Below are 17,183 nucleotides of genomic sequence, written 5' to 3' on the forward strand. Positions count from 1 at the left end.
AGCATCAGGTGCTCACCTAACAGGAGTTCTTTCTATTTTTCTTTAGTTAGTAAGTGCTTCCATGTTAGGTGAGCAATTGTTGCAATATCTCCACTACAGAAAACCATCTCTCTATACTTTCAAAATCTTCACCAAGCAAGCTCAGAAAAGAGCGGGAAAAATGTGGGAGGAGCTACTTAATGGTTTGGTGCCTTCAGGGCCTTTCAAGGGATAAAAAGGCGAGCACTTCTTCCACAGTGCCCATAACAGTAACAGCCTCAGACAAGAACAGGGATGCAGACCCATTGGCTGAACATTGCAGTTTTGAATTTCAGATGTCTTGAAACCTCATAGAAATACAGCTTCATGGTTATAAGTGCTTACCTTTTGAGGTTGAAGTTCTGTGAACTAAACAGCAACTTTGGAAGTGTATGTTATAATATTTAGGATGGATTGCATTTGAACATCAGGTGCTCACCTAACAGGAGTTCTTTCTATTTTTCTTTAGTTAGTAAGTGCTTCCATGTTAGGTGAGCAATTGTTGCAATATCCCCACTACAGAAAACCATCTCTCTATACTTTCAAAATCTTCACCAAGCAAGCTCAGAAAGAGCGGGAAAAATGTGGGAGGAGCTACTTAATGGTTTGGTGCCTTCAGGGCCTTTCAAGGGATAAAAAGGCGAGCACTTCTTCCACAGTGCCCATAACAGGAACAGCCTCAGACAAGAACAGGGATGCAGACCCATTGGCTGAACATTGCAGTTTTGAATTTCAGATGTCTTGAAACCTCATAGAAATACAGCTTCATGGTTATAAGTGCTTACCTTTTGAGGTTGAAGTTCTGTGAACTAAACAGCAACTATAATATTTAGGATGGATTGCATTTGAACATCAGGTGCTCACCTAACAGGAGTTCTTTCTATTTTTCTTTAGTTAGTAAGTGCTTCCATGTTAGGTGAGCAATTGTTGCAATATCCCCACTACAGAAAACCATCTCTCTATACTTTCAAAATCTTCACCAAGCAAGCTCAGAAAAGAGCGGGAAAAATGTGGGAGGAGCTACTTAATGGTTTGGTGCCTTGAGGGCCTTTCAAGGGATAAAAAGGCGGGCACTTCTTCCACAGTGCCCATAGCAGGAACGGCCTCGGATGAGAACAGTGATGCAGGCCAACTGGCTGAACATTGCAGTTTTGAATTTCAGATGTCTTGAAACCTCATAGAAATACAGCTTCAAGCTTGTAAGTGCTTACCTATTGAGGTTGAAGTTCTGTTAACTAAACAACAGCTCTGGAAGTGTATGTTATAATATTTAGAGAATAATTGCATTTGAGCATCAGGTGCTCACCTAACAGGAGTTCTTTCTATTTTTCTTTAGTTAGTAAGTGCTTCCATGTTAGGTGAGCAATTGTTGCAATATCTCCACTGCAGAAAACCATCCATCTATACTTTCAAAATCTTCACCAAGCAAGCTCAGAAAAGAGCGGGAAAAATGTGGGAGGAGCTACTTAATGGTTTGGTGCCTTCAGGGCCTTTCAAGGGATAAAAAGGTGGGCACTTCTTCCACAGTGCCCATAGCAGGAACGGCCTCGGATGAGAACAGTGATGCAGGCCAACTGGCTGAACATTGCAGTTTTGAATTTCAGATGTCTTGAAACCTCATAGAAATACAGCTTCAAGCTTGTAAGTGCTTACCTATTGAGGTTGAAGTTCTGTTAACTAAACAACAGCTCTGGAAGTGTATGTTATAATATTTAGAGAATAATTGCATTTGAGCATCAGGTGCTCACCTAACAGGAGTTCTTTCTATTTTTCTTTAGTTAGTAAGTGCTTCCATGTTAGGTGAGCAATTGTTGCAATATCTCCACTACAGAAAACCATCTCTCTATACTTTCAAAATCTTCACCAAGCAAGCTCAGAAAGAGCGGGAAAAATGTGGGAGGAGCTACTTAATGGTTTGGTGCCTTCAGGGCCTTTCAAGGGATAAAAAGGCGAGCACTTCTTCCACAGTGCCCATAACAGGAACAGCCTCAGACAAGAACAGGGATGCAGACCCATTGGCTGAACATTGCAGTTTTGAATTTCAGATGTCTTGAAACCTCATAGAAATACAGCTTCATGGTTATAAGTGCTTACCTTTTGAGGTTGAAGTTCTGTGAACTAAACAGCAACTTTGGAAGTGTATGTTATAATATTTAGGATGGATTGCATTTGAACATCAGGTGCTCACCTAACAGGAGTTCTTTCTATTTTTCTTTAGTTAGTAAGTGCTTCCATGTTAGGTGAGCAATTGTTGCAATATCCCCACTACAGAAAACCATCTCTCTATACTTTCAAAATCTTCACCAAGCAAGCTCAGAAAAGAGCGGGAAAAATGTGGGAGGAGCTACTTAATGGTTTGGTGCCTTCAGGGCCTTTCAAGGGATAAAAAGGTGGGCACTTCTTCCACAGTGCCCATAGCAGGAACGGCCTCGGATGAGAACAGTGATGCAGGCCAACTGGCTGAACATTGCAGTTTTGAATTTCAGATGTCTTGAAACCTCATAGAAATACAGCTTCAAGCTTGTAAGTGCTTACCTATTGAGGTTGAAGTTCTGTTAACTAAACAACAGCTCTGGAAGTGTATGTTATAATATTTAGAGAATAATTGCATTTGAGCATCAGGTGCTCACCTAACAGGAGTTCTTTCTATTTTTCTTTAGTTAGTAAGTGCTTCCATGTTAGGTGAGCAATTGTTGCAATATCTCCACTACAGAAAACCATCTCTCTATACTTTCAAAATCTTCACCAAGCAAGCTCAGAAAAGAGCGGGAAAAATGTGGGAGGAGCTACTTAATGGTTTGGTGCCTTCAGGGCCTTTCAAGGGATAAAAAGGCGAGCACTTCTTCCACAGTGCCCATAACAGTAACAGCCTCAGACAAGAACAGGGATGCAGACCCATTGGCTGAACATTGCAGTTTTGAATTTCAGATGTCTTGAAACCTCATAGAAATACAGCTTCATGGTTATAAGTGCTTACCTTTTGAGGTTGAAGTTCTGTGAACTAAACAGCAACTTTGGAAGTGTATGTTATAATATTTAGGATGGATTGCATTTGAACATCAGGTGCTCACCTAACAGGAGTTCTTTCTATTTTTCTTTAGTTAGTAAGTGCTTCCATGTTGGGTGAGCAATTGTTGCAATATCCCCACTACAGAAAACCATCTCTCTATACTTTCAAAATCTTCACCAAGCAAGCTCAGAAAAGAGCGGGAAAAATGTGGGAGGAGCTACTTAATGGTTTGGTGCCTTGAGGGCCTTTCAAGGGATAAAAAGGTGGGCACTTCTTCCACAGTGCCCATAGCAGGAACGGCCTCAGATGAGAACAGTGATGCAGACCCATTGGCTGAACATTGCAGTTTTGAATTTCAGATGTCTTGAAACCTCATAGAAATACAGCTTCATGGTTATAAGTGCTTACCTTTTGAGGTTGAAGTTCTGTGAACTAAACAACAGCTCTGGAAGTGTATGTTATAATATTTAGAGAATAATTGCATTTGAGCATCAGGTGCTCACCTAACAGGAGTTCTTTCTATTTTTCTTTAGTTAGTAAGTGCTTCCATGTTAGGTGAGCAATTGTTGCAATATCTCCACTGCAGAAAACCATCCCTCTATACTTTCAAAATCTTCACCAAGCAAGCTCAGAAAAGAGCGGGAAAAATGTGGGAGGAGCTACTTAATGGTTTGGTGCCTTCAGGGCCTTTCAAGGGATAAAAAGGCGAGCACTTATTCCACAGTGCCCATACCAGAAACAGCCTCTGACAAGAACAGGGATGCAGACCCTTTGGCTGAACATTGCAGTTTTGAATTTCAGATGCCTTGAAACCTCATAGAAATAAAGCTTCAAGCTTGTAAGTGCTTACCTTTTGAGTTTGAAGTTCTGTGAAATAAACAACAACCCTGGAAGTACATGGTATAATATTTAGGGATGGATTGCATTTGAGCATCAGGTGTTCACCTGACAGGAGTTCTTTCTATTTTTCTTTAGTTAGTAAGTGCTTCCATGTTAGGTGAGCAATTGTTGCAATATCCCCACTACAGAAAACCATCTCTCTATACTTTCAAAATCTTCACCAAGCAAGCTCAGAAAAGAGCGGGAAAAATGTGGGAGGAGCTACTTAATGGTTTGGTGCCTTCAGGGCCTTTCAAGGGATAAAAAGGCGAGCACTTCTTCCACAGTGCCCATAACAGTAACAGCCTCAGACAAGAACAGGGATGCAGACCCGTTGGCTGAACATTGCAGTTTTAAATTTCAGATGTCTTGAAACCTCATAGAAATACAGCTTCATGGTTATAAGTGCTTACCTTTTGAGGTTGAAGTTCTGTGAACTAAACAGCAACTTTGGAAGTGTATGTTATAATATTTAGGATGGATTGCATTTGAACATCAGGTGCTCACCTAACAGGAGTTCTTTCTATTTTTCTTTAGTTAGTAAGTGCTTCCATGTTGGGTGAGCAATTGTTGCAATATCCCCACTACAGAAAACCATCTCTCTATACTTTCAAAATCTTCACCAAGCAAGCTCAGAAAAGAGCGGGAAAAATGTGGGAGGAGCTACTTAATGGTTTGGTGCCTTGAGGGCCTTTCAAGGGATAAAAAGGTGGGCACTTCTTCCACAGTGCCCATAGCAGGAACGGCCTCAGATGAGAACAGTGATGCAGACCCATTGGCTGAACATTGCAGTTTTGAATTTCAGATGTCTTGAAACCTCATAGAAATACAGCTTCATGGTTATAAGTGCTTACCTTTTGAGGTTGAAGTTCTGTGAACTAAACAACAGCTCTGGAAGTGTATGTTATAATATTTAGAGAATAATTGCATTTGAGCATCAGGTGCTCACCTAACAGGAGTTCTTTCTATTTTTCTTTAGTTAGTAAGTGCTTCCATGTTAGGTGAGCAATTGTTGCAATATCTCCACTGCAGAAAACCATCCCTCTATACTTTCAAAATCTTCACCAAGCAAGCTCAGAAAGAGCGGGAAAAATGTGGGAGGAGCTACTTAATGGTTTGGTGCCTTCAGGGCCTTTCAAGGGATAAAAAGGCGAGCACTTCTTCCACAGTGCCCATAACAGGAACAGCCTCAGACAAGAACAGGGATGCAGACCCATTGGCTGAACATTGCAGTTTTGAATTTCAGATGTCTTGAAACCTCATAGAAATACAGCTTCATGGTTATAAGTGCTTACCTTTTGAGGTTGAAGTTCTGTGAACTAAACAGCAACTTTGGAAGTGTATGTTATAATATTTAGGATGGATTGCATTTGAACATCAGGTGCTCACCTAACAGGAGTTCTTTCTATTTTTCTTTAGTTAGTAAGTGCTTCCATGTTAGGTGAGCAATTGTTGCAATATCTCCACTACAGAAAACCATCTCTCTATACTTTCAAAATCTTCACCAAGCAAGCTCAGAAAAGAGCGGGAAAAATGTGGGAGGAGCTACTTAATGGTTTGGTGCCTTCAGGGCCTTTCAAGGGATAAAAAGGTGGGCACTTCTTCCACAGTGCCCATAGCAGGAACGGCCTCGGATGAGAACAGTGATGCAGGCCAACTGGCTGAACATTGCAGTTTTGAATTTCAGATGTCTTGAAACCTCATAGAAATACAGCTTCAAGCTTGTAAGTGCTTACCTATTGAGGTTGAAGTTCTGTTAACTAAACAACAGCTCTGGAAGTGTATGTTATAATATTTAGAGAATAATTGCATTTGAGCATCAGGTGCTCACCTAACAGGAGTTCTTTCTATTTTTCTTTAGTTAGTAAGTGCTTCCATGTTAGGTGAGCAATTGTTGCAATATCTCCACTACAGAAAACCATCTCTCTATACTTTCAAAATCTTCACCAAGCAAGCTCAGAAAAGAGCGGGAAAAATGTGGGAGGAGCTACTTAATGGTTTGGTGCCTTCAGGGCCTTTCAAGGGATAAAAAGGCGAGCACTTCTTCCACAGTGCCCATAACAGTAACAGCCTCAGACAAGAACAGGGATGCAGACCCATTGGCTGAACATTGCAGTTTTGAATTTCAGATGTCTTGAAACCTCATAGAAATACAGCTTCATGGTTATAAGTGCTTACCTTTTGAGGTTGAAGTTCTGTGAACTAAACAGCAACTTTGGAAGTGTATGTTATAATATTTAGGATGGATTGCATTTGAACATCAGGTGCTCACCTAACAGGAGTTCTTTCTATTTTTCTTTAGTTAGTAAGTGCTTCCATGTTGGGTGAGCAATTGTTGCAATATCCCCACTACAGAAAACCATCTCTCTATACTTTCAAAATCTTCACCAAGCAAGCTCAGAAAAGAGCGGGAAAAATGTGGGAGGAGCTACTTAATGGTTTGGTGCCTTGAGGGCCTTTCAAGGGATAAAAAGGTGGGCACTTCTTCCACAGTGCCCATAGCAGGAACGGCCTCAGATGAGAACAGTGATGCAGACCCATTGGCTGAACATTGCAGTTTTGAATTTCAGATGTCTTGAAACCTCATAGAAATACAGCTTCATGGTTATAAGTGCTTACCTTTTGAGGTTGAAGTTCTGTGAACTAAACAACAGCTCTGGAAGTGTATGTTATAATATTTAGAGAATAATTGCATTTGAGCATCAGGTGCTCACCTAACAGGAGTTCTTTCTATTTTTCTTTAGTTAGTAAGTGCTTCCATGTTAGGTGAGCAATTGTTGCAATATCTCCACTGCAGAAAACCATCCCTCTATACTTTCAAAATCTTCACCAAGCAAGCTCAGAAAAGAGCGGGAAAAATGTGGGAGGAGCTACTTAATGGTTTGGTGCCTTCAGGGCCTTTCAAGGGATAAAAAGGCGAGCACTTATTCCACAGTGCCCATACCAGAAACAGCCTCTGACAAGAACAGGGATGCAGACCCTTTGGCTGAACATTGCAGTTTTGAATTTCAGATGCCTTGAAACCTCATAGAAATAAAGCTTCAAGCTTGTAAGTGCTTACCTTTTGAGTTTGAAGTTCTGTGAAATAAACAACAACCCTGGAAGTACATGGTATAATATTTAGGGATGGATTGCATTTGAGCATCAGGTGTTCACCTGACAGGAGTTCTTTCTATTTTTCTTTAGTTAGTAAGTGCTTCCATGTTAGGTGAGCAATTGTTGCAATATCCCCACTACAGAAAACCATCTCTCTATACTTTCAAAATCTTCACCAAGCAAGCTCAGAAAAGAGCGGGAAAAATGTGGGAGGAGCTACTTAATGGTTTGGTGCCTTCAGGGCCTTTCAAGGGATAAAAAGGCGAGCACTTCTTCCACAGTGCCCATAACAGTAACAGCCTCAGACAAGAACAGGGATGCAGACCCATTGGCTGAACATTGCAGTTTTGAATTTCAGATGTCTTGAAACCTCATAGAAATACAGCTTCATGGTTATAAGTGCTTACCTTTTGAGGTTGAAGTTCTGTGAACTAAACAGCAACTTTGGAAGTGTATGTTATAATATTTAGGATGGATTGCATTTGAACATCAGGTGCTCACCTAACAGGAGTTCTTTCTATTTTTCTTTAGTTAGTAAGTGCTTCCATGTTGGGTGAGCAATTGTTGCAATATCCCCACTACAGAAAACCATCTCTCTATACTTTCAAAATCTTCACCAAGCAAGCTCAGAAAAGAGCGGGAAAAATGTGGGAGGAGCTACTTAATGGTTTGGTGCCTTGAGGGCCTTTCAAGGGATAAAAAGGTGGGCACTTCTTCCACAGTGCCCATAGCAGGAACGGCCTCAGATGAGAACAGTGATGCAGACCCATTGGCTGAACATTGCAGTTTTGAATTTCAGATGTCTTGAAACCTCATAGAAATACAGCTTCATGGTTATAAGTGCTTACCTTTTGAGGTTGAAGTTCTGTGAACTAAACAACAGCTCTGGAAGTGTATGTTATAATATTTAGAGAATAATTGCATTTGAGCATCAGGTGCTCACCTAACAGGAGTTCTTTCTATTTTTCTTTAGTTAGTAAGTGCTTCCATGTTAGGTGAGCAATTGTTGCAATATCTCCACTACAGAAAACCATCTCTCTATACTTTCAAAATCTTCACCAAGCAAGCTCAGAAAGAGCGGGAAAAATGTGGGAGGAGCTACTTAATGGTTTGGTGCCTTCAGGGCCTTTCAAGGGATAAAAAGGCGAGCACTTCTTCCACAGTGCCCATAACAGGAACAGCCTCAGACAAGAACAGGGATGCAGACCCATTGGCTGAACATTGCAGTTTTGAATTTCAGATGTCTTGAAACCTCATAGAAATACAGCTTCATGGTTATAAGTGCTTACCTTTTGAGGTTGAAGTTCTGTGAACTAAACAGCAACTTTGGAAGTGTATGTTATAATATTTAGGATGGATTGCATTTGAACATCAGGTGCTCACCTAACAGGAGTTCTTTCTATTTTTCTTTAGTTAGTAAGTGCTTCCATGTTAGGTGAGCAATTGTTGCAATATCCCCACTACAGAAAACCATCTCTCTATACTTTCAAAATCTTCACCAAGCAAGCTCAGAAAAGAGCGGGAAAAATGTGGGAGGAGCTACTTAATGGTTTGGTGCCTTGAGGGCCTTTCAAGGGATAAAAAGGTGGGCACTTCTTCCACAGTGCCCATAGCAGGAACGGCCTCGGATGAGAACAGTGATGCAGGCCAACTGGCTGAACATTGCAGTTTTGAATTTCAGATGTCTTGAAACCTCATAGAAATACAGCTTCAAGCTTGTAAGTGCTTACCTATAGAGGTTGAAGTTCTGTTAACTAAACAACAGCTCTGGAAGTGTATGTTATAATATTTAGAGAATAATTGCATTTGAGCATCAGGTGCTCACCTAACAGGAGTTCTTTCTATTTTTCTTTAGTTAGTAAGTGCTTCCATGTTAGGTGAGCAATTGTTGCAATATCTCCACTACAGAAAACCATCTCTCTATACTTTCAAAATCTTCACCAAGCAAGCTCAGAAAAGAGCGGGAAAAATGTGGGAGGAGCTACTTAATGGTTTGGTGCCTTCAGGGCCTTTCAAGGGATAAAAAGGCGAGCACTTCTTCCACAGTGCCCATAACAGTAACAGCCTCAGACAAGAACAGGGATGCAGACCCATTGGCTGAACATTGCAGTTTTGAATTTCAGATGTCTTGAAACCTCATAGAAATACAGCTTCATGGTTATAAGTGCTTACCTTTTGAGGTTGAAGTTCTGTGAACTAAACAGCAACTTTGGAAGTGTATGTTATAATATTTAGGATGGATTGCATTTGAACATCAGGTGCTCACCTAACAGGAGTTCTTTCTATTTTTCTTTAGTTAGTAAGTGCTTCCATGTTAGGTGAGCAATTGTTGCAATATCCCCACTACAGAAAACCATCTCTCTATACTTTCAAAATCTTCACCAAGCAAGCTCAGAAAGAGCGGGAAAAATGTGGGAGGAGCTACTTAATGGTTTGGTGCCTTCAGGGCCTTTCAAGGGATAAAAAGGCGAGCACTTCTTCCACAGTGCCCATAACAGGAACAGCCTCAGACAAGAACAGGGATGCAGACCCATTGGCTGAACATTGCAGTTTTGAATTTCAGATGTCTTGAAACCTCATAGAAATACAGCTTCATGGTTATAAGTGCTTACCTTTTGAGGTTGAAGTTCTGTGAACTAAACAGCAACTATAATATTTAGGATGGATTGCATTTGAACATCAGGTGCTCACCTAACAGGAGTTCTTTCTATTTTTCTTTAGTTAGTAAGTGCTTCCATGTTAGGTGAGCAATTGTTGCAATATCCCCACTACAGAAAACCATCTCTCTATACTTTCAAAATCTTCACCAAGCAAGCCCAGAAAAGAGCGGGAAAAATGTGGGAGGAGCTACTTAATGGTTTGGTGCCTTGAGGGCCTTTCAAGGGATAAAAAGGCGGGCACTTCTTCCACAGTGCCCATAGCAGGAACGGCCTCGGATGAGAACAGTGATGCAGGCCAACTGGCTGAACATTGCAGTTTTGAATTTCAGATGTCTTGAAACCTCATAGAAATACAGCTTCAAGCTTGTAAGTGCTTACCTATTGAGGTTGAAGTTCTGTTAACTAAACAACAGCTCTGGAAGTGTATGTTATAATATTTAGAGAATAATTGCATTTGAGCATCAGGTGCTCACCTAACAGGAGTTCTTTCTATTTTTCTTTAGTTAGTAAGTGCTTCCATGTTAGGTGAGCAATTGTTGCAATATCTCCACTGCAGAAAACCATCCATCTATACTTTCAAAATCTTCACCAAGCAAGCTCAGAAAAGAGCGGGAAAAATGTGGGAGGAGCTACTTAATGGTTTGGTGCCTTCAGGGCCTTTCAAGGGATAAAAAGGTGGGCACTTCTTCCACAGTGCCCATAGCAGGAACGGCCTCGGATGAGAACAGTGATGCAGGCCAACTGGCTGAACATTGCAGTTTTGAATTTCAGATGTCTTGAAACCTCATAGAAATACAGCTTCAAGCTTGTAAGTGCTTACCTATTGAGGTTGAAGTTCTGTTAACTAAACAACAGCTCTGGAAGTGTATGTTATAATATTTAGAGAATAATTGCATTTGAGCATCAGGTGCTCACCTAACAGGAGTTCTTTCTATTTTTCTTTAGTTAGTAAGTGCTTCCATGTTAGGTGAGCAATTGTTGCAATATCTCCACTACAGAAAACCATCTCTCTATACTTTCAAAATCTTCACCAAGCAAGCTCAGAAAGAGCGGGAAAAATGTGGGAGGAGCTACTTAATGGTTTGGTGCCTTCAGGGCCTTTCAAGGGATAAAAAGGCGAGCACTTCTTCCACAGTGCCCATAACAGGAACAGCCTCAGACAAGAACAGGGATGCAGACCCATTGGCTGAACATTGCAGTTTTGAATTTCAGATGTCTTGAAACCTCATAGAAATACAGCTTCATGGTTATAAGTGCTTACCTTTTGAGGTTGAAGTTCTGTGAACTAAACAGCAACTTTGGAAGTGTATGTTATAATATTTAGGATGGATTGCATTTGAACATCAGGTGCTCACCTAACAGGAGTTCTTTCTATTTTTCTTTAGTTAGTAAGTGCTTCCATGTTAGGTGAGCAATTGTTGCAATATCTCCACTACAGAAAACCATCTCTCTATACTTTCAAAATCTTCACCAAGCAAGCTCAGAAAAGAGCGGGAAAAATGTGGGAGGAGCTACTTAATGGTTTGGTGCCTTCAGGGCCTTTCAAGGGATAAAAAGGTGGGCACTTCTTCCACAGTGCCCATAGCAGGAACGGCCTCGGATGAGAACAGTGATGCAGGCCAACTGGCTGAACATTGCAGTTTTGAATTTCAGATGTCTTGAAACCTCATAGAAATACAGCTTCAAGCTTGTAAGTGCTTACCTATTGAGGTTGAAGTTCTGTTAACTAAACAACAGCTCTGGAAGTGTATGTTATAATATTTAGAGAATAATTGCATTTGAGCATCAGGTGCTCACCTAACAGGAGTTCTTTCTATTTTTCTTTAGTTAGTAAGTGCTTCCATGTTAGGTGAGCAATTGTTGCAATATCTCCACTACAGAAAACCATCTCTCTATACTTTCAAAATCTTCACCAAGCAAGCTCAGAAAAGAGCGGGAAAAATGTGGGAGGAGCTACTTAATGGTTTGGTGCCTTCAGGGCCTTTCAAGGGATAAAAAGGCGAGCACTTCTTCCACAGTGCCCATAACAGTAACAGCCTCAGACAAGAACAGGGATGCAGACCCATTGGCTGAACATTGCAGTTTTGAATTTCAGATGTCTTGAAACCTCATAGAAATACAGCTTCATGGTTATAAGTGCTTACCTTTTGAGGTTGAAGTTCTGTGAACTAAACAGCAACTTTGGAAGTGTATGTTATAATATTTAGGATGGATTGCATTTGAACATCAGGTGCTCACCTAACAGGAGTTCTTTCTATTTTTCTTTAGTTAGTAAGTGCTTCCATGTTGGGTGAGCAATTGTTGCAATATCCCCACTACAGAAAACCATCTCTCTATACTTTCAAAATCTTCACCAAGCAAGCTCAGAAAAGAGCGGGAAAAATGTGGGAGGAGCTACTTAATGGTTTGGTGCCTTGAGGGCCTTTCAAGGGATAAAAAGGTGGGCACTTCTTCCACAGTGCCCATAGCAGGAACGGCCTCAGATGAGAACAGTGATGCAGACCCATTGGCTGAACATTGCAGTTTTGAATTTCAGATGTCTTGAAACCTCATAGAAATACAGCTTCATGGTTATAAGTGCTTACCTTTTGAGGTTGAAGTTCTGTGAACTAAACAACAGCTCTGGAAGTGTATGTTATAATATTTAGAGAATAATTGCATTTGAGCATCAGGTGCTCACCTAACAGGAGTTCTTTCTATTTTTCTTTAGTTAGTAAGTGCTTCCATGTTAGGTGAGCAATTGTTGCAATATCTCCACTGCAGAAAACCATCCCTCTATACTTTCAAAATCTTCACCAAGCAAGCTCAGAAAAGAGCGGGAAAAATGTGGGAGGAGCTACTTAATGGTTTGGTGCCTTCAGGGCCTTTCAAGGGATAAAAAGGCGAGCACTTATTCCACAGTGCCCATACCAGAAACAGCCTCTGACAAGAACAGGGATGCAGACCCTTTGGCTGAACATTGCAGTTTTGAATTTCAGATGCCTTGAAACCTCATAGAAATAAAGCTTCAAGCTTGTAAGTGCTTACCTTTTGAGTTTGAAGTTCTGTGAAATAAACAACAACCCTGGAAGTACATGGTATAATATTTAGGGATGGATTGCATTTGAGCATCAGGTGTTCACCTGACAGGAGTTCTTTCTATTTTTCTTTAGTTAGTAAGTGCTTCCATGTTAGGTGAGCAATTGTTGCAATATCCCCACTACAGAAAACCATCTCTCTATACTTTCAAAATCTTCACCAAGCAAGCTCAGAAAAGAGCGGGAAAAATGTGGGAGGAGCTACTTAATGGTTTGGTGCCTTCAGGGCCTTTCAAGGGATAAAAAGGCGAGCACTTCTTCCACAGTGCCCATAACAGTAACAGCCTCAGACAAGAACAGGGATGCAGACCCATTGGCTGAACATTGCAGTTTTAAATTTCAGATGTCTTGAAACCTCATAGAAATACAGCTTCATGGTTATAAGTGCTTACCTTTTGAGGTTGAAGTTCTGTGAACTAAACAGCAACTTTGGAAGTGTATGTTATAATATTTAGGATGGATTGCATTTGAACATCAGGTGCTCACCTAACAGGAGTTCTTTCTATTTTTCTTTAGTTAGTAAGTGCTTCCATGTTGGGTGAGCAATTGTTGCAATATCCCCACTACAGAAAACCATCTCTCTATACTTTCAAAATCTTCACCAAGCAAGCTCAGAAAAGAGCGGGAAAAATGTGGGAGGAGCTACTTAATGGTTTGGTGCCTTGAGGGCCTTTCAAGGGATAAAAAGGTGGGCACTTCTTCCACAGTGCCCATAGCAGGAACGGCCTCAGGTGAGAACAGTGATGCAGACCCATTGGCTGAACATTGCAGTTTTGAATTTCAGATGTCTTGAAACCTCATAGAAATACAGCTTCATGGTTATAAGTGCTTACCTTTTGAGGTTGAAGTTCTGTGAACTAAACAACAGCTCTGGAAGTGTATGTTATAATATTTAGAGAATAATTGCATTTGAGCATCAGGTGCTCACCTAACAGGAGTTCTTTCTATTTTTCTTTAGTTAGTAAGTGCTTCCATGTTAGGTGAGCAATTGTTGCAATATCTCCACTGCAGAAAACCATCCCTCTATACTTTCAAAATCTTCACCAAGCAAGCTCAGAAAGAGCGGGAAAAATGTGGGAGGAGCTACTTAATGGTTTGGTGCCTTCAGGGCCTTTCAAGGGATAAAAAGGCGAGCACTTCTTCCACAGTGCCCATAACAGGAACAGCCTCAGACAAGAACAGGGATGCAGACCCATTGGCTGAACATTGCAGTTTTGAATTTCAGATGTCTTGAAACCTCATAGAAATACAGCTTCATGGTTATAAGTGCTTACCTTTTGAGGTTGAAGTTCTGTGAACTAAACAGCAACTTTGGAAGTGTATGTTATAATATTTAGGATGGATTGCATTTGAACATCAGGTGCTCACCTAACAGGAGTTCTTTCTATTTTTCTTTAGTTAGTAAGTGCTTCCATGTTAGGTGAGCAATTGTTGCAATATCTCCACTACAGAAAACCATCTCTCTATACTTTCAAAATCTTCACCAAGCAAGCTCAGAAAAGAGCGGGAAAAATGTGGGAGGAGCTACTTAATGGTTTGGTGCCTTCAGGGCCTTTCAAGGGATAAAAAGGTGGGCACTTCTTCCACAGTGCCCATAGCAGGAACGGCCTCGGATGAGAACAGTGATGCAGGCCAACTGGCTGAACATTGCAGTTTTGAATTTCAGATGTCTTGAAACCTCATAGAAATACAGCTTCAAGCTTGTAAGTGCTTACCTATTGAGGTTGAAGTTCTGTTAACTAAACAACAGCTCTGGAAGTGTATGTTATAATATTTAGAGAATAATTGCATTTGAGCATCAGGTGCTCACCTAACAGGAGTTCTTTCTATTTTTCTTTAGTTAGTAAGTGCTTCCATGTTAGGTGAGCAATTGTTGCAATATCTCCACTACAGAAAACCATCTCTCTATACTTTCAAAATCTTCACCAAGCAAGCTCAGAAAAGAGCGGGAAAAATGTGGGAGGAGCTACTTAATGGTTTGGTGCCTTCAGGGCCTTTCAAGGGATAAAAAGGCGAGCACTTCTTCCACAGTGCCCATAACAGTAACAGCCTCAGACAAGAACAGGGATGCAGACCCATTGGCTGAACATTGCAGTTTTGAATTTCAGATGTCTTGAAACCTCATAGAAATACAGCTTCATGGTTATAAGTGCTTACCTTTTGAGGTTGAAGTTCTGTGAACTAAACAGCAACTTTGGAAGTGTATGTTATAATATTTAGGATGGATTGCATTTGAACATCAGGTGCTCACCTAACAGGAGTTCTTTCTATTTTTCTTTAGTTAGTAAGTGCTTCCATGTTGGGTGAGCAATTGTTGCAATATCCCCACTACAGAAAACCATCTCTCTATACTTTCAAAATCTTCACCAAGCAAGCTCAGAAAAGAGCGGGAAAAATGTGGGAGGAGCTACTTAATGGTTTGGTGCCTTGAGGGCCTTTCAAGGGATAAAAAGGTGGGCACTTCTTCCACAGTGCCCATAGCAGGAACGGCCTCAGATGAGAACAGTGATGCAGACCCATTGGCTGAACATTGCAGTTTTGAATTTCAGATGTCTTGAAACCTCATAGAAATACAGCTTCATGGTTATAAGTGCTTACCTTTTGAGGTTGAAGTTCTGTGAACTAAACAACAGCTCTGGAAGTGTATGTTATAATATTTAGAGAATAATTGCATTTGAGCATCAGGTGCTCACCTAACAGGAGTTCTTTCTATTTTTCTTTAGTTAGTAAGTGCTTCCATGTTAGGTGAGCAATTGTTGCAATATCTCCACTGCAGAAAACCATCCCTCTATACTTTCAAAATCTTCACCAAGCAAGCTCAGAAAAGAGCGGGAAAAATGTGGGAGGAGCTACTTAATGGTTTGGTGCCTTCAGGGCCTTTCAAGGGATAAAAAGGCGAGCACTTATTCCACAGTGCCCATACCAGAAACAGCCTCTGACAAGAACAGGGATGCAGACCCTTTGGCTGAACATTGCAGTTTTGAATTTCAGATGCCTTGAAACCTCATAGAAATAAAGCTTCAAGCTTGTAAGTGCTTACCTTTTGAGTTTGAAGTTCTGTGAAATAAACAACAACCCTGGAAGTACATGGTATAATATTTAGGGATGGATTGCATTTGAGCATCAGGTGTTCACCTGACAGGAGTTCTTTCTATTTTTCTTTAGTTAGTAAGTGCTTCCATGTTAGGTGAGCAATTGTTGCAATATCCCCACTACAGAAAACCATCTCTCTATACTTTCAAAATCTTCACCAAGCAAGCTCAGAAAAGAGCGGGAAAAATGTGGGAGGAGCTACTTAATGGTTTGGTGCCTTCAGGGCCTTTCAAGGGATAAAAAGGCGAGCACTTCTTCCACAGTGCCCATAACAGTAACAGCCTCAGACAAGAACAGGGATGCAGACCCATTGGCTGAACATTGCAGTTTTGAATTTCAGATGTCTTGAAACCTCATAGAAATACAGCTTCATGGTTATAAGTGCTTACCTTTTGAGGTTGAAGTTCTGTGAACTAAACAGCAACTTTGGAAGTGTATGTTATAATATTTAGGATGGATTGCATTTGAACATCAGGTGCTCACCTAACAGGAGTTCTTTCTATTTTTCTTTAGTTAGTAAGTGCTTCCATGTTGGGTGAGCAATTGTTGCAATATCCCCACTACAGAAAACCATCTCTCTATACTTTCAAAATCTTCACCAAGCAAGCTCAGAAAAGAGCGGGAAAAATGTGGGAGGAGCTACTTAATGGTTTGGTGCCTTGAGGGCCTTTCAAGGGATAAAAAGGTGGGCACTTCTTCCACAGTGCCCATAGCAGGAACGGCCTCAGATGAGAACAGTGATGCAGACCCATTGGCTGAACATTGCAGTTTTGAATTTCAGATGTCTTGAAACCTCATAGAAATACAGCTTCATGGTTATAAGTGCTTACCTTTTGAGGTTGAAGTTCTGTGAACTAAACAACAGCTCTGGAAGTGTATGTTATAATATTTAGAGAATAATTGCATTTGAGCATCAGGTGCTCACCTAACAGGAGTTCTTTCTATTTTTCTTTAGTTAGTAAGTGCTTCCATGTTAGGTGAGCAATTGTTGCAATATCTCCACTACAGAAAACCATCTCTCTATACTTTCAAAATCTTCACCAAGCAAGCTCAGAAAGAGCGGGAAAAATGTGGGAGGAGCTACTTAATGGTTTGGTGCCTTCAGGGCCTTTCAAGGGATAAAAAGGCGAGCACTTCTTCCACAGTGCCCATAACAGGAACAGCCTCAGACAAGAACAGGGATGCAGACCCATTGGCTGAACATTGCAGTTTTGAATTTCAGATGTCTTGAAACCTCATAGAAATACAGCTTCATGGTTATAAGTGCTTACCTTTTGAGGTTGAAGTTCTGTGAACTAAACAGCAACTTTGGAAGTGTATGTTATAATATTTAGGATGGATTGCATTTGA

This window comes from Ambystoma mexicanum, chromosome 7q (genome assembly GCF_040938575.1).
Source record: "Ambystoma mexicanum isolate Mex_15411 chromosome 7q, UKY_AmexF1_1, whole genome shotgun sequence".
Taxonomy (NCBI): domain Eukaryota; kingdom Metazoa; phylum Chordata; class Amphibia; order Caudata; family Ambystomatidae; genus Ambystoma; species Ambystoma mexicanum.